We start from the raw sequence: 19,178 nt of genomic DNA on the forward strand, positions 1-19,178 counted from the left end.
TTTTTTTGGGGGGGAGGGGGTGGATGGCTGGGTGCTACGCGTCCGTCCGACACACGCGACCACCCGACAGGACTATGCTTCGGTGCCTTAAGGCACCTGCCTTTGTGTCCATGACATGTGGGCCCAACAGGTGGCTGGCCCACATGTCAGTGACCCAAAGGCAGTTGCCTTTAAGGCACCGAAGCAGCGTCCACCCCGACACGACCCTGGTCTGCCTGGTGCGCCTACATTTGAGAATGCAAACGAATCTTCTTTCATTTGCAAACGAATCTGTATGTATTACCATGCCCGTGTTTTCCTTGCAATAATTAGTCATTCGAAACGAGATACTCCATCCGTTCACTTTTGTAAGTCGTTTCAGACAACTTAAAATGAACTGTTTTGCACATTATCTGAAATGTCTTCAAGGTCTTATAAAAGTGAACAAGGGAGTACTATAAATTAATTAATGAGGAGTTATTTGAAAAAAAAATCTAAACGGTACCCACGCTAACGTGGATTAGAGTGTGTGTCACATAATTAGTTATTTGAATTAGAGTGTGTGTCACGTAGTTAGTTATTTGAATTAGAGTGTGTGTCACGTAGCGATCTCCAATTCTAACGTGGATTTCGCATTTCACTGTATCCATGCTACTTTTTTAATACAAATTCATATGTATATGATGAACACCATGGTAGTGAGAAAACTTTGGATGGATTCAAACATATGACCTACAAAATAGCATAACAAATTGAGTCAATGTCAACTTTTCGAAACTTAGTATGGCACGAATTCGAAATAATTACCCGTATGCCTGCTCCTCGGTTCAAATCTTACAATGTACACCGAATTGAAACATCGATATTAAGTCTCGTACTATGTACATTCAAATGTTGTTTTTAGCCCCCCCACCAGCGGACGAGAACGCTACATCACTTCCTGTATCGGTCAATCTTCCTCCCTACCACTTTAGAGAACTATCGTTTCTCAACGCCACGTCATTCTTCTCTCCATGTTTCGATCTCTAAGTATATAACTACAACAACCCTTTTTCCACTTCTGTTTCATTCCTCAACGAGCCTTCAACACACCTATTTCCATGTCCTTAGTTTCAATTTATACTCTGTACCAAGATTATCACACACCGCCATTGCAACCCATGCCGAGCTCTCTCTCCCCCTCCCCTCTCCCTCCACCCTCTCGCGCGCTAAATACATGCATTGCCTATCTAGGCCACCCAACCTCTCGTGCGACATGCACGTTGTATATCTAGGTCACTCCCTCGAGACTGTCTCACTCTTTCTTCCGCACGCGGCCCACACTCGCTCAATCTCGCTCTCTTTATCTGAGTCTCGTTTAACCTCGTTTTCTTTCACACACAAATGATATATCTCCCTGTTCGGGCCTCGATCGACACACTCTATACTCTCTCACGCAGATTGTCTATCTAGGTCAGTCCATCCAAGCCGCCGCCACTCTTTCGACCTCATGGTGGGCCACGCTCACTCAATCTCTCTCTCTCTCTCTCTCCGTATGTCTCGATTGACCTCGCTCTTTCTCGGACAAAAATGATATATCACCATGTTTGAGCCCAATTCGACCTATTCACATTGTATACTCTCTCACGCACATCGTCTATCTAGGTCACTCTCTCCAACCCGTCTCACTCTTTCGATCGCACGGCGACCCTATGTGATCGGTTGACCTTGCTTCCTCCCACGCACAAAATATATCTACACGTCTATGACTGGATCATCTCTCAAGCTCTATCTTACAGCCCTCACCCTTGCCAAAAGCTCAATCGGACAATATCTCTCCAGAGCATATATATTTGTTCAATGAATGTCGGACCACACTCACTTTGTCTCTCTATCTATATGTCTCTCGATTGACCTCGCTTTCTCACACCGTATCTTCCACGCGTTGAAGCTACTACCTCTCCATCCCTCGCAAAGCCGGAGCTATTTACATTGCGAGGGGCACTCCAACCTTGGATTAATTTGTGTAGGCATTTATTCCGGTCGGTTTAGATTATATTTTCGTAGCATTCGGCCCACAACTACTCCAAACACCGTTGCAACCCACGCAACTCCCCTAGTTGATTTCCCTCTGGCTCGGTCATCGCTCTCTCGCACGTCCTTTCTCGCCTTCAACGTCGCACCATGGTATTATTGAAAAAACTATGTTGTTCTCTTTAATTATTATAAATAAGCTACAAAACTACACACCGATAGTCCACTTGGAATGGAACAAATTTCGACCCACAAATTAAAGTGCTACAAACTACACACCGAGGGGCCCACATGTCATGAAACAAATTTGGACCCATATACAAATTAAAAAATAAAGGACGAGGATCGAACATGCGACCGGGCCTTCAAGCCGCACGTCAATAGGCAACATACGTAGAATAGCAATGTTTGTTGTACCCCCTTTGTTCACATAATGTTTTTATATTACCACAGCCTAATTAATGGATAACATGTAATATTATTTTTAGTACTATTCGCCTTCACTTACTGGTGGGTTCCATGTGTGCTCTCTCTCTCCTCCCCTTCTGCGTTTAGACGCACGGGCAAACAGGAAGAACTCGCGGGCCGATGTTGCCGTTGACCATATCTGGACGCGTTCACAAGTCACGGCACCAGTTTCACGTACTAGCAGCACTAGTCAGTGTGTACGTGCAATGCACGTTAATTTGGAAGTATATTAAGTGCATGCGGATATTAACTACTAGGATATTATTTGCGTGTTGTCATGTGATTAGCACTATTTTTGGCATGAAATTAACTGCACGCTAAACGTGTTGAGCGCTCGACATTGAAGCAGTCTAGGTCGTTGGATGACAAGGAATACATGTGGCTTGATGACGTTTTATATTTAATTTGATACGGCTCTAGCAGAACATTCAATCGATCAAACCATACATTTCGTTCAGTCTGACTCCGACTTTAAATTATACGACGATCGATATAAAATAAACGGAAATGATAAACGTTCGGATTTTAAGCATGGCAATCCGAACGTTTTTCATGGCAAATTTAGATTACGCGGCGGCGGCGGGGGCGTCTCGCGGTGGGAAGCGGCTCCTCTGCCGTGCTCTGTGTGTCGTCGGGCCACTGACCGACGGCGACGGCGGCGTCTTGCGCCGTTGTTGGCGTACTCCTGGACGTTGGCCTAGCTTCAAGGAAGGCCAAAATGTTCTGGACTTCGGAGCGAGTCAACTGGCGGGAGGAGGCGACTGGCGTTGGTGCAAGGAAGCGGTCGACGGCGGCCATCCATGCCGCTGAGGGGGGCACTGGCACCCGCGCGGGGACAGGCGCTGTCAACGGCGCGGCGGAGACATTCGTGTGCACGGGCACCGGCATGGGCGCGCACGTCAGTGCACGCGCAGGCGCATGCGCTGGCAGGTGCACGGGCACCGGCACGGGCGTGCGCGTCAGTGCACGCGCAGCGCATGCGCTGGCAGGTGCACGGGCGCGTGAAAGTCGGCGGGGACCTCGTGGAACCCCGTGGGATCAAGCTCGGCGACAATGTGCGGCTCCCAGCCCATCAATGCCACGGGGATGGGCGCTGGCGCAGTCGGGGCGACGGGAGCCGGAACGGGAGCGGGGACAGGCGCGGCGTCTTCCCGCAAGGCCAGTTCAAGCTCGTCCCAAAGCGCCTTATGTTCTTGAGACTCCGGCTGGGTGTCTTCCTCAGGAAACTGGAACACTAAGGGCAGACCATCGTGATGCGGCATGGCGTACGTTTAGGTCAGGCTAGTTGGAGGTAGACGACAGGAGAATCGGAGAGGAAGAGAGAGGATTGTAGCGATACCGGGTAGTGCGGGGTTGATTTTAAACTGCGGCGCCGGCGACATTAAAAGTGGGAGCAGTTGGGACGACGGTGGGCGGCGGAGCCTGGTCAAAGGGCTCGCCTCCCGGTGAGCCTGCACAGCGGTCTGCTCGCACGCCTCCCTGACAGCCGGCGCAGCGGTCTGCTCGCACGCCTCCCGTCGACTCACACGCTTGCTCGGACGGCACCTGCCGATGAGAAGCGGGGACTCGTGGCGGCACGTAAACGCCCACGGTTTCAATAGTGAAAGCGTTCGCCTTAACGTGACAGGTCTTTGTTCCAAAATACCTTGGCTCTTCATTTGTGCAACTTGTCATAAGCAGCTTGTCTCGAATTGAAGAAAAAACTTACGAAGTAATATTTGTGCCATATCACGTGACCATGCTTAGTTTCAAGAATTTATGCTCACTTTTGGATTTTCTAAATTTAAGATCCAGGATTCGAAACAATATCATAACCTGCATCATGCAATAAATTTTCAAGCCGTACATCTGTCCTGTTGTATTTCTTAAGAAAGGATTTGGTCAAACATTTTGCTTAGTTAGACTTCAGACAAGTTATATATGCAGAGTAAAAGGATAATCCCTCCGTACCAGTGCATTGCCTGATATATTAACTCAAGTACTAGGCACGAACAAACGGGCTCAATTCTGTGCTCATCCTGGTGTAGTAGTAGTAGTACTAGGCAATGCAGTTGACGGGTGACCTTGACGAGCGGCGACCGAGGGAATTGAACCGTGCTCGGCACGGTAGGTAACGTTGTCTAGTTACTAAAGCATCCCTCCGTTGTTCATCGGTAGTCATTATGGACCGGGGACATGAGGGGAATTTCCTAGGGCTGGAATTCTGGCCGCCAGATATTTCGACTTGAAACGCTGAGGCTCGACTGGTTGGGGTTGCCTAATGTGCGTACCACGCACGCCACCGAAGGACACGAGCCCGGTTTTTTTTAGGATCAACACGAGCCAAGGTCTGGCTGGTACGCCGTTGGGTCCTACCATTCGAGAATACGAAAGGAACCTTTTAAATTGCCGAACGAATCTATGTGTATTACAATACCCGTATTTTCCTTGCAAATACTAATCTCAACGTGGTAATTGATTTATGACGAGTTGTTGAATTAGAGTGAGTTTGTGATATAGTGATCTCAACGTGGATTTCACATTTCATGGTATCCCTAGTAAGTTTTCCAATGCAAATTCAAATTTAAAAGATGAACAATATGGAGGTGAGAAAACTTTGTATGTATCAAGCATATGACCACACACACACACAGAGAGACACACACGCACGAACACAACAACAATCCAATAAGTATAGTGCATCTATTTTTCCAAACCATGCATGTATGACACGAAGTTCAAAAATACTCCTTCTATTCCTAAATATTAGTCTTTTAGAGAGTTCAACAAGTGACTACATACGGAGCAAAATGAGTGAATCTAGACTCTAAAATATGTCTATATACATCCGTATGTGCCAGTCCATTTGAAGCCTCTAAAAAGACTAATATTTAGGAACGAAGGGAGTAAAATGTAAGACATCCATGGTCCTCAGTTCAATATTTAAAATGAACATGAAACTGAAACATGAATATTAAGTCTAGTACTACAGTACATGCAAATGTTGTGTTTAGGCGGAGCTATGATTGTCGGGGGTCAACCCCTCGACCTTAGATAAAATTGTGGAGCTCTGTTTAGGGTTGTTTAGATTATATTTGTCCCCACCCTCCCAACCACCGATTGGTTGTGCACCCCCACCCCTCCTCCCCGGGAGAATATCATGTGCCCCCATACCTTAGATGCTATATGCCGATACGAGTTGCTTGGAGCTTGTAGATCTGAGATATAGCAGCTCACATGATGTGTCTTAATATTTTTTGCAGGAAACCTTGATGAGTTTGAGAATTGCACACAATTTGTACAAAAACTACTTAGATGCCCTTTGATCCCATATCCAACGACCTCGAAGCTCGTATCACCGTAGCATCTAAGATGAAGGAGGACATCATATTCTCCTGTATGTAAGAATATCATGTGCTACCACACCTTAGATGCTTTGGTGATACAAGCTCTTCGGAGGCGTTGGATTTGTGACCCAACACCTCCTCGGTGGTTCGAATGGTTTTTTGCAGAAAAGCCCCAAAAGAGTTCGGCCACTGCTTACAAGCACAAAGACTGCTCAGATGCCATTGGATCTCAGATCAAACAACCTCCAAGCTCGTATCACCGTAGCATCCAAGCTGCGATAGCACCTTATGTTTTCTCGCACGGGAGAGTATGAGGTGCTCCCGCACCGTAGATTCTATGGTGATACGAGTTCACTGAGATCTAACGGCCCACAGTAGGAGGTTTGAATGTTTTTGCAATATACGACTGATAGAGTTTGGGAAATGCGCAGAAAGTACAAGTACTACGCATGTGCCATCTGATCACTGATCATACGACCTAGATGCTCATATCACCGTAGCGGGTAATTAAGCTACGGGGAGCACCTAATATGAGCACCGGGGAGCCGTTGGATCGAAGATGCAGCGGCACACACGAGGCCTGAATGTTTTATTTGCAAAAAAACCTTTGGAGAGTTTGGAAATTGCGCATAATTACAAAGACTACTCCCAAGCCATTGGATCTCACTTCCAACGGTGTAAAAACTCGTATCACCATAGTATCTAAGCTGCGGGGTGGATGTGATATTCTATGCCGCTGTCATTTTTGTTCGTAAACTTGCAAAATACGTGTAACTCGTGCCGTTACTTGTCTAACCGCGCAAAGTGTTTGTTCAAAAAAACCATCCTACACTGAAATATCGGAACAACACACGGGGGTCCCACTTGTCATTAATCAAATTTGGACCTAAAACTAACAAATCTGAAAGACGAGATTCGAACTGGCAACCTGGACTACAAAGCGTAAGTCGATAGCCTGAAAAAACGAACGGTTGTTGGCTTTGTCCCATAACTTGATTTTATACAGTACTTGCGTTGAGTAGAGTAGAGGGAGTGCCTCGTCAACACGTGCATGACCGTTGTCTCACTTACTGGTGGGTCCCAGGTCTGCGATCTCAATCTCTCTTCTCTCCATCGTCTAACCTTTGCACGGGCACACACGAAGAGCGGCGCTAGCTTGCCGTGGTGTTATTACAACTAAAAAAAGCTTGGAAAATAGAAGAATCGCCTAGAACAAGAGACGTTGTGGCTGGTCGAGACGGAGCTAACCACATCTATCCTCCGTGCCACGTTTGCATGATGAAGCTGTGTGGCTAGTGGGGTGTTTTCGACCGACTGGCTGGGTCCCGAGGTCGAACCATAGGTACTACGTCTGATACAGTATATTTTTACACGCACATTTTTCCTCCGTGCCGAGACGTGGCACACCCTACCGCGCGGTTTCGGGGTCCTCCCGGGTGGTGCACGCATATATTCTTCCTGACGTGGGACGCCCTACCGCGCGTTTTCTGGGTCCTCCTCGGTCGTAGCGCCGAAGCAAGTAAATGAGTCGTCAAATCACGAAAGACCACCTTTCCCGCCGAGTACATCAGTGAAGCACGGTGGCTAGCTAGTTGGGCTAGTTCGACCGATTAGCTAGGCCGCCGCCACATTTGTTTTTTCACCCCTTTTTTTATCTACTTGCCGGCAGGTAAATTTAAATATCCACCGCAGCGTTGCTCTGGTGTTTGGGTGCGGCAGGATTTTTAATTTTTTGATTGACGGGAGCAGGCGCGGCAGGATTTTTAATTTTTTGATTGACGGGAGCAGGCGCGGCAGCAATTAGTCACGATGACTCCGCCTGTAAAAACCCACTGCTCCCTGATGTGAGAAGTCGTCGACTGGTGTTTTACCGTGGTGAAAACCAAAAGATTCCCCGCTCCCTCCGCCTTCCCGTAGATTGCATTGCCTTTCAGCCGTTTCGCCCCCTTTGCTTCCTCTCCCCATTGCTTCTACCTGGTGCCATGGCGGCGCAGCAGATCACAGAGTCCGAGGTGAGGCGCCTGACACAGGAGCTCCATGTCAAGGATGCGGAGCTCAGGGCCAAGGACGTGGAGCTCCGTGAGCTCAAGGAGGAGAGGAGTGCCATGCTCCTCCGTTATGTGCGGGAGTTCACGGAGCTTCAAAAGCGGCAGGCGTCCACCACAAAGATGCTCGAGGCGTCGCGGCGTTGCTGCAGAAAGCGGGAGATACGATAGGCCGTCAGGGGAGCCGGCTGGAGCGCGAGCGGGCCGATCGTGACGAGGTCCAGGATCGCCTCAGCCACTTGGTGAACCAAGTTGCCACGCACGTGTTGCGGCTGCGCGATGCCTACCGTCGTGCCAGCGCGACGATGCCGGCCGTCGGGCTAAACCCGTTCGACCACCCGATCGACTTCAACGAGCTGCGGCTTCCTGACCTGGTCTCCTTCTTCACCTATATCTCCGAGGAGCTGAGCCGTCTCCGCGCGATGGTGGGGGCTGAGCTGGACAAGGAGGGGTTGCGGGCTGCCGTCGCCGTTGCCGGGCGAATCCTTTCAGGGCTCCGTCACCGGAATCCATTCGTGCCATTGGACGCCGTCTTTGACGAGCTGGCTCCCGTCGACCGGGAGCGGGCTCTGCGGGCGGTTGCACCCTGCATCACCAACGTCGTGCGCCTCGAGAAGCAGAGGGACTTCGGTGGTGTTTAGGCGCCCTCTGCATGGGCATGTCCATGTCTCGGCGCAACATGACCGTTGGATCAAACTCAGACGGTGCAGATCAGTCACTGTAGCACAAAGCGTGTGGGTGTGTTTGGTTGCATTCTCATCTCAATATAGTTGTTTCCTCTTCGTGTATTTTTGTCAACCTACTAGTGTGGACTCATGCACCCTTCATGCACTCTGCCAAACACCCAAAAGTGGGTCGAGAAGGGAACTTTTGCTCCCATCCCGTGCACCCTTCATACACCCTGCCTAACACTATTCGTGCTTCATATGGTTCATGTTTCGTGGAGTACTGTAGCACCGTACTCTCCGTGCGCTGTGGACCTAGTTCTGTTAACATTGATCTCACCGTTCATTCTCGACCGGACAGTCGAAAAAGCGGTACTATGTTACATATAGGAGTAGTTGACATGCGCACAACATCATTTGTTATCCTCATATCTTACTACACTAGCAACAAGATTGTGTAGTACTGACGTATGAACCACTGCACATGCCTAGTAGTAGGAGCACTGTGTATGTTCAAGTGGCTGCCGTGTTTCGCACTCCTCCGTCGTAAGAGTGGAAACGCTTGCTGTAATCATTTTTTTCTTCAGAAAAACAGTGGACACGCTCTACCGTGCGGATCCTCCTCCAGCCATGCACTAAATTACTCACTTTCGCCGACGTGTGGGACAGCCAGCACCTGGGTCCACCAGCCATGCACTAAATTACTCCGTAGTAGAGTGACGGTAGACTACCCCGATCGAACCGCCGCAGTAATGCCCAATGAGCCGTCAAATCACAAAACCCCCTCCTTTCCAGCAGTAAGTTGGACGGACGAAGCAACCATCATTTCACTCTTCTCTCTCAGCTTCCTCTCTTGAAGAAAACCCCCACTCGCTTCGCTTCTCCCTCATCTCGTTCCTCCTTTCACTCTTCTCTCTCAGCTTCCTCTCTTGGATGGACGCCGGAGCACCGGCCGACGTGATGTCTATGGCTCTGGCCAAAACCGTCGAGGCTCATGGTACGAAGAAGCGCAAGCACCCCGCCGAGACTACCGCAGACAAGCTCAAAGCCATCGCCCTGTCCAAGCCCCCCTCTCCGGGATCCCTCATTAAGCAAGTCCAGGTAATGTCTCTTGTTGACGATCTTTTTCTCGATCTTGATCGTGTTTTTTCATCTAACACGCAGTACTAGTACTGGTAGTACAACTTTCTGGGTGATCTTGCATGTGATTTTAGTGTGCCAAATGACGGTTCTAAATTCCTCTTTTGACCAAAACATGCGAGAGGTTGACACTGATTTCTTATAGATTACTTTCAACTACTCCCTCTGTCCCAAATTTCTTGTCTTAGATTTGTCTAGATACGGATGTATCTAATACTAAAATGTGACTTGATACATCCGTATCTAGACAAATCTAAGACAAGAATTTTGGGACGGAGGGAGTACTTTATGAACATCAATGCTACCTTTTAAGAGGGTATATTTGCCTCAGTAACTTGTGTTATGGATATTGCATGTAATCCCTCTGCTCTCATGCCTTTGAAGACATGTTCTAGTGTCTTTGTTCACTCATTTCTGTGCGTATATGTAGTCATATATGGAGTATAATATCGAAAATCATCTTATATTTCTGAACGGAGGTAGTAATAAAATATGGTTTCTGTTTGAATTAGAACCAGGTCCGCGGTGGAGATGAAGTTCTCAAAGTCATGCCGTGTGAACTGGAAGACCTGATGATGAGTTCTACTGCTGAACTATCCAGCTGCTGTGTCCTTGTCGCCACGTGTCCTGAACTAGTGTTTTCCTGTAGCATTGTTGTCAGGCGTGTTCTCGAGGCTGTACTTGACCACAACAATTTCCTGGCTGTGCCTTCGATTACGAAGGGTGTGGTTCTTGTAAAGCTTCCCAACAAATCTGATGCGGCCTGTCTTCATCATCATGTTTATGAGTGGAAAGACCACTCTGTTAGGTTCTCCAAGGTTGACAAGATGGTGATGGTGCATGTAGACATCTCACACGAAGTCCATGGCCTAGTCAGTTATGCGGGGTTCATCCCGTAGGTCGGTGGCAAGAAATAGTCTGCAGAGTTTAGTTAGTGCAACTTTGCTTGTCTGTAGTAAGTACTATTGTTCAGTACTTGATTTGTGTTTGTGAACCCTGTATTGTTTATTAGTACTGCCGCTTTTGGTGTGTGAACGGTCTATGTTAATGTCTATGTTAATGTCTGTCCACTCAATTCAGTCTGTATATTTTGAAGTATCCAGATCATATTTTTTGTGAGGACGGTTTATCAATTATGGTTACACTCCAATATCTGTATGCATTGCAGGGTTTATCGCACCCACCAGGATTTCCAGTCCCATGGATGTTCGGTCCATACGATTTGTCACGACCTTTGGACTGTCCTGCTTGTGGGAGTAGGCGGGGCCCCTGCATGCCACGCGTAGTTGGACGATCAATCTTCTGTTTAGTACTTCAACATAGTGATTTCCTGGTAAGGATTCACTCGTGTCACATCAAGTAAATCTTATTGATTTACTGTCTAAATCTTATTGATTTAATGTCATGTTTTCTTTCTTTTCCTGCAATTTTACGATGCAGGTTTTGCCATGTGACATTCATCACAGAATAAACCGTTTGGTTTGCTCTACGATGGCTATTTTTGCAGGTTTCACTTCTTATGTCGTGTCAGTAACGAAGGCACTGTCCATCACTTATATTACTGGAAAAAATTGGATCAGTCTGTTGTCTGAGTACAAGCTGAATCCCTATGATGAACTGCAGTTTGGTTTAACAAAAACGCCACAATTAGTCCTTCTCGCGTTTAAAAGAAATGAAGAAAAAACTGGATCACGGTCACGGATCCTAGTCAAGTTAGAAAGCTGATCATAGCAGACCAGACACGATCGCCGCTGTCTCGCACAGATCGAGCACCGGCAGTTGCTCTAGCACTGACAGCGGCAGCAGCTCAGTCTGATCCAGCTGAGGATTGGGCACCGACCGCGTCAGCGGATCAGTCTGATCTACCGGAGGATCGGGCATCGACACCGGCACCTGCTCCGACACCGGCACCAGCTCTACAAGGAGCACCATCTCCGGCAGCAGCAGCGGCTTCGGCACCTGCACCAACACTTGCACTTGCATCTGCTCCGGCCCGTGCAGTTGCACCGGCAACAGACTGGGCTGCAGTTCGCACTTCATATACCAAAGTCCTTACAAAAACCGACATGTCCACCTTCTTGGTAAGCATTGGCCGCCCAAGTGCTTCGTTCTTTTTTCTTTCCATGTTGTTTCACATGATTCACTGTGTTGATCTAACTGTTTGGGTATGTCTTCTTGTTTGCAAACAGAGAATTCCTAGAGCAACGAGGGAGTCGTTCAACAATCCGGGCGACCGCGGCCAAGTTTCTCTTACCATGCGCAGCCTTGGTGTGAATGAACCTGCTCAATATACCGTAAGTACAAAGGATGGTCGCATGATGATTGATGCTAAAGGATGGTCAAGGTTCAAATCTAAATCATATCTTGCGGTAGGGGATGATGTCAAAATCGAACTTTCTCGGCAAGGAGAGCTGGTCCAAATCAACTTTGAAATTCTTCAGTAGCAGCACGCAACTGCCGAACTGATCTATCCTCCGAGAGATTTTGATGTAATAATCTGGCATGGTGAAACAAGTGTCCTGTGTGTATAAGTAGTACGACAGTATTATTTATCACATGGTATATCGTTGATAGAATTGCAACTCTGATTGCTGGTTAGGAACTGTCGTTCGATTTCATTCCAACAGCTGCCGTGCTTTATTCAATTTTGTGTATTCGCCTTGCGACAGCATCTAAAACCAGCGCCGTACCGATCGCTTGCAATATGAAAAGCGCTGAGGTAGAACACATGGGCCCCCAAACATGCAGGGTCGGCCTGCGGCCCAAAGTCCAGAACCGTGAGCCTATCTGAGTATTATATTCTCAGCTGAACCCCCATAAAAAAGCTGAACCCCCATAATGCCCGTGCGTTGCAGAGGGAGTATATTTCTCGGCAAGGTGAGCCTGTGATATAAAAGATTTGTATATTTCTTTACAGAGGGAGTATCTCTCTGTCAAAAAATATATTTATGTGTAACTAGTTACTCCTGTCTTTCTACTTCCTTTCGCTGATATGTGGGGCAACCGGCAACGGGGTCCACGTGCCATATGCACAAATTAGAGTGCACAACTTCACGGTAGACACACCCCGGTCGTAGCGCCGCAGTAATGCCCAATGAGCCGTCAAATCACAACCCCCCCTTTCCAGCTTTAGCAGTAAGCTGGACGGACGAAGCGGCAATATTTCACTGGGCCTGAATCCCCTTCTCCCTCGTCTGCTTGTTCAGAGAAAACCCCCTCTCGGCGATTGCATAGGGTTTTCTCATGGAGAACCAGGTACGAATTCTTCATCCATCCCCGATAAATCCAAGTCCCTTGGTCGCAGGTAATCCTAGGATGGCAGCCGCCGCCGTTGATGCATTTTTCTTCCTACTGAATCTAGTGTGTTTCATTTGCAGTGCCCAAAGTGCGAGGACCCTACAGGTTTCTGCGCCCTCGGCGAGACGCCACACTTGTTCCTTCTCATCCTAACACAGCATTTTGAAACGCGCACAGTATGTTCCTAGAATCCTCTTTTCTATCCGGGAGGGTGGGGTTTTTTTGAACATGCTGTGTTCTCATATTATTTTTCCTGCAGTGTATTATTTGCTCTGCCAGAACACATGTACTCAAGATGCTCGGCCTTGCCATAACTGAATACACTAGTTTAATGGTCACAGTGAAGACAAGCCATGGATATAAGTTCCGAGTTGGGTTCATGAACCAAGAAGATCGCTGCTTTTTTTATGGCCGAACTTGGATAAACTTTCTCAAGTGTTACGGACTGAAAGTTGGCGCACGAATGTTGATGGAAATAGCAGAACCTGGTCTCATCTTCACTGCGATCTTCCACCCCGACGTCGTTCCAATTGTTCATCCATGTTAGTTTTGTATCTGGTTCTTGCTTGTTGCCTCGATTACTTCTTAATCCACCTATTCTGTCTAACTAATCACAATTTAACTTTAGAAGTAGCAACGAATCTCTCACGAAGATGCTACTTCTAACTAATATTTTCTTATAATTGGTGGCACGTGTAGGTTTTTTCAGAGTTAAGCAGTCTGCTCGTTTGTTACTCTGTAATAACTCGGCTGTTACTAATGGCACTGAAGTTGACTGGATCGACATCCACAAGTTCCTACACTTTATTGATCGTCTTGAGGTCCTTGTGGGGCGTTTCAATGGTGGAAGGCCACGTGGGATATGTGTGCCACTGCTGCACTCGTTGAACAGGTCCAACTGTGTCGAGAAACTTATGGTACGAGCTGTTTTCTGTTATATATGTTGTTCATAAACTATTGCTTATACACAGTTTTACAGCTGTGATCTTCTTGAAACAGGAACTGCCGAGTTCTATTGTTCCTATACAGATGCCTGACCATGGTCGGGTCAGACTTGCGCTTGGTCACAACATGATGTTTATGTCGACCTACTCAATTCCCCTTGGAGGTGAAAAGATACTTATTCATGGGTGGTCTCAAATAATGAAGGCCCGTCCATCTTGGAGAATAGGACAGAAGATTATGTTCATGCTTTTCCATGGCTCTAAAGCGAATATCCTGTTTATTGACCACGTTGCTTTCAGCTTTGGTTGTTAAGTGCCCCTGCTGGTTTCAGTTAAGGTTGTTAAGTACTCCTGCTGCTTTTACAGTCTGTCGTGTTTCTTCAGTCCTGTCTTCCTCCAGCCGCCAAAACCAAACCAGCGCCGGCGGGGCCGCCTGCTTCCGCCTCCCACGGCTGGCTGCGCCTCAGCGCACGCATCGCCGCCCCACCGTCTCCTAAATCGTTAACGCCGACGTCCTCCGCGCGCTTTGGTGCGCTCGCCGCGGCGCCGCCCTCTCGCGTTGTCAACATGGTCAACAAACAACAGGAATCGGCAGAAGTACGTGGAGAGGATGACAGTAGGGGCCCACCACGTCAGCGTATGGAAAAATAAAATGCTTCCTCCTAGTGTTTTCCTGACATCTGGGACCCACGACATTGTGAGCGTATATAGTCAATAGACAAGAGAACAACACAAGATCGGCTGACACCTGGGACGTAGCTACTCGAGCAGTATTTTTTTTGTTTGGTATTGTTGAGACGGAGCAGGGTTTGAACTGGGCTGTGGCCCGTCTAGCCCAGGCTTATATTTTATGTTCACCATGTGACCAGCCCAGCTATTTTTTCTTTGTGAAAATGAGCCCAGTTTATTTTTTCTGAAGAATACCCAATCCAGGCCTACTTATTTTTCTACGCCCTGATGGGCTGCAACTCTTTCAAGACGCCTGCAAATCTTGAAAGTAATATGAAATGGGTTGTAAATATAAAAACAGATGACAAATTGGCAATTACTTTATAATTTCTGAATTTTTTCACATTTTCAGATTCCTATTTCACTGGGCATTAACCTAATTTAAATATATCTTCAAAGTACTTTAAATCTGGCTCGACATTTCGGTATTAAAAATAGTTTGGAACCCACAGAAATATGCGAAATTGGCCCTGGCCAACCAAAAAAACGACTGCAATAAATTGCATAAGAAGTTGCCATGAGCTATATATAAATTATTAAAAAAAGAGGGAGTGGTCTGACTTGTGGGCCTGTTTAGTTGACGCGTATGCAAGATTTTTTTAGTTATTATATACGTCAACAAACGATTCTAGCAGACGTAACCGTTGGATGTCAATCCAACGGCCGTCGTGTTTCTTCAATCTCTGATCTTCTTGCTCCAGCCGCCAAAGCAGCGCCGGCGGGACCGCCTACTCCCGCCTCCCGTGGCCGGCTGTGCTGCCGCGCAGGCCTCAGCGCCCCCTACTACTCCCACCGCTGGCCAGGGCATCCCTCTACTCACCCACACCCCCTGTTATTCTGCGGCGACGGCAGCCTCACACCGCAGCCGAACCGGTGAACCCTCGTACTCCTCTCCGCGCGGGCTTCCACTGCCGCGTCTTCCCCGGCTCCGCGTCGTCCCCTTCCTAGGCCTCGCCGTCGTCCACCGCCGTGGTGCTCTCGGCGCGGCGTGGTCAATGTGGTCAACGACCGACTTCCATCGGAAGAGTACTGTACGTGGAGAGGCTGACAGCTGGGTCCACGGCAGCCGCAAGGAAGTGCCTCCTTATTACGCGGAAAATAATTATTCCTCCACCTGACAGCAGGGACCCACCGGACGGGCCACCAGTATTTCATGAAAAAAAATGTTTCCCCCTGACTGCTGGGACCCATAGGACGGGCCACCGTATTTCGCGAAAAAAACGTTCCCCCCGCTGTCAGCTCGGACCCACCGGAAGTGCCTCCTTATTACGCACAAAAAAATGAATACCCCCTGCTAGCTGGGACCCACCTTGGTGGGAGGCTGACTTGTGGGCCTACTAAGTTGACTGGGACGGAGGCCTTTGTCAACTTTAGTTAATATATGAACGATTCTAGCTCCAGTGACCGTACGATGTCCATCTAACGGCCATAGTGCTTCTTCAACCTCTGGTCTTCTTGCTCCAGCCGCCCAAAGCAGCGCCGGTCGTGCCGCCTGCTCCTGCCGCCCGTGGCCGGCTGTGATGCCGCGGAGGCCTCACCGCCCCCTACTACTCCCACCGCTGGCCAGGCCATCCCTCTACGCACCCACACCCCCTGTTATTCTGCGGCGACGGCAGCCTCACACCGCAGCCGAACGAGTGAACCCTCATACTCCTCTACGCGTGGGCATCCACTGCCGCGTCTTCCCCGGCTCCGCGTCGTCCCCTTCCTAGGCCTCGCCGTCGTCCACCGCCCTGGTGCTCTCGGCGCGGCGTGGTCAACGTGGTCAAGGAATGGCTTCCATCGGACGTGGACTGTACGTGGAGAGGCTGACAGCTGGGTCCACGGCCGCAGCAAGGAAGTGCCTCCTTATTACGCGCAAAATAATTATTCCTCCACCTGACAGCGGGGACCCACCGGACGGGCCACCGTATTTCGCGAAAAAAACGTTTCCCCCTGACTGCTGGGACCCACCAGCTACATCTTCGCATGCAAGGAAGTGCGTCCGAAAAAAATGATTCGCCCCCCTGACTGCTGGGACCCACCAGCTACATCTTCGCACGCAAGGAAGTGCGTCCGGGCAAAAAAAACAAAACGATTCCCCCCTGACTGCTGGGACCCAGCAGCTACACCTTCGCACGCAAGGAAGTGCGTCCGGGCAAAAAAAACGATTCGCCCCCCTGACTGCTGGGACCCACCAGCTACATCTTCGCAGGCAAGGAAGTGCCTGACAGTCGGGACCCACCTGGTCGAAGCGTACGTAGCGTTGTCATTCTGGTCGCGAACGTGTACGTACATATATACTGGTCGATGTAGAGGCGCGCACGTGTCGTAGTAGAGGCGCGTACGTGTCGTAGTAGAGGCGCGCACGTAGCATGTACACGTACGTACAGCGGCCAGGGTGCAAGAAAGAAAATACGGCCACGTACGTACATACGGGCAGGGTCTCGAACGCCTACTCGCGCATACGTACGGCCAGGGCTCGTGTACATGGCTGGGTCGGAACGGAGAAACAACGTCGTCGTCGTGTTCATGGGGAGGCAACGGAATGCGTCGTGTTCATGGGGAGGCAACGGAATGCGTCGTGTTCATGGGGAGGCAACGGAACGCGTGGGAGCCAACCGGCTAGGTCGGAATGGAATGGGTGGTCGTGTTCATCGGGAGGGCTTGGACGGAACAGGCGATGGAAACGAGGCCTGGCGTACCGCAAAACGGAGGAAACGCCCTTGTGTTCGACCGGCCACGTTTGAAACGGGATCCTGTTCATCGGGAGGGGTCTGGAGTACCGCAAAACGGAGGAAACGGACCTCCTACGATCGAAACGGTGGTCCTGTTGATCGGGAGGGGTGTGGTGTGCTGCAAAACAGAGGAAACGGACTTGTGTTGGAGCGCTACGGTCGAAACCGGGGTCCTGTTGATCGGGAGGGGTGTGGCGTACCGCAAAACGGGACTCCACGGGATACTGTTCATCTCCACCGTCGACCTCCTCCAGTCTCCACGGGCTACCGCCGACCTCCTCCGGCCTCCACGGGCTCCTGTTCATCCAGCCTCCACCGCGCGCTACTCCACCGGCTACTGTTCAACAATCCCTCCACCGTCTACTGTTCATCCAGCCCTCCACACCATGGGGTCCTGTTCAACCACCCCTCCACGGGCACCCCTCCACCGTCTACTGTTCATCCAGCCCTCCACACCACGGGGTCCTGTTCAACCACCCCTCCACGGGCACCCCTCCACCATCTACTATTCATCCAGCCCTCCACACCACGGGGTCATGTTCATCTAGAGGCAACGCCACCGCTCACTGTTCATCCACCCCCCCCGCAACGCTCACTGTTCATCCAATCGATCGGCTACAGTTAGCAGCAGTAGCGAAGCAATCGCTCGATCGGGTTCAGTTAACAGCCATCGATCGATCGCTCAGGTTCAATAATGCGTAGCCTGTAGTGCAATCGCTCGGGTTCAGTTAGAGCCCAACGCCTTGCTCGGGTTCAGTTAGAGCCAACGCCTCGCACACACGCACGTACGTGTACGAGAGAAACGCGCATCGCTCGGCCCCCGACCTCCCATCGTAACCGGGAACTCCCCGAAATTTTCCTCCCCCTCACTTCTACCACGGTTTTTTCCGTCATGGATGGCCCAAAGAATGTCATGCAGCTGCGTCTCCGGCCCGCCCAGGACGAAAAGCCCATTTTTTGTCATGATTTTTTGTCATAGAAGTAGGAGCCCACCACATCTATGATGATACCGGGTTTTGTCACAATTATCGTCATAGAAGTGTCATATGTATGACAGAATTTTTTTTTGTTCGGCCCAAAATATCACGGATGTATGTTTTTTTTGTAGTGCAATGAAGAGGATTTCAGGGTATCTTGTAATAACAAGATCAACTAGGAATAAAAGTAAGAACGGCAAGTGTATGTATTTATCCATAGGGATATTTCGGTGGTAGGGAATTGAAAAAGCAACGGGCACAAAGTCTCAAAAGAGTATCGGAGAGTAACTTCAAAATCTTCTGGTGCAGCCGGCGATCATCTGGACTGAACGGGCTCTCCGGGAGAAAGTGTTTTCGAGAACCTAAAGTTAGATTTTTAGAAAATCATTTAACCCGAATAGAAGAGAGATTAGAATCCCAGAGTATAGCTGAGGAATAAAAGATCCTAATACCACCCAATGGCGACGTGGGCCCATGGGCCACACAGCCATGTTAGTAAAAGTTTTGTAAAGTCTAGACTCGACTTCGGCCAAGGAGTGTGGAAGGGGGATTCCTACAGGCAGTTGGCTCTGATACCAACTTGTGATGCCCCCAATTCAATTGTACACTAATCATACACGCAAACATGTACGATTAAGATCAGGGACTCACGGGAAGATATCACAACACAACTCTAAAATAAAATAAGTCATACAAGCATCATAATACAAGTCAGGGGCCTCGAGGGCTCGAATACAAGTTCTCGATCATAGACAAGTCAGCGGAAGCAACAATATCTGAGTACAGACATAAGTTAAACAAGTTTTGCCTTACGAAGGCTAGCACAAACTGGGGTACAGATCGAAAGAGGCGCATGTCTCCTGCCTGGGATCCTCCTA

This window comes from Triticum aestivum, chromosome 7D (assembly GCF_018294505.1).
Source record: "Triticum aestivum cultivar Chinese Spring chromosome 7D, IWGSC CS RefSeq v2.1, whole genome shotgun sequence".
Taxonomy (NCBI): Eukaryota; Viridiplantae; Streptophyta; class Magnoliopsida; order Poales; family Poaceae; genus Triticum; species Triticum aestivum.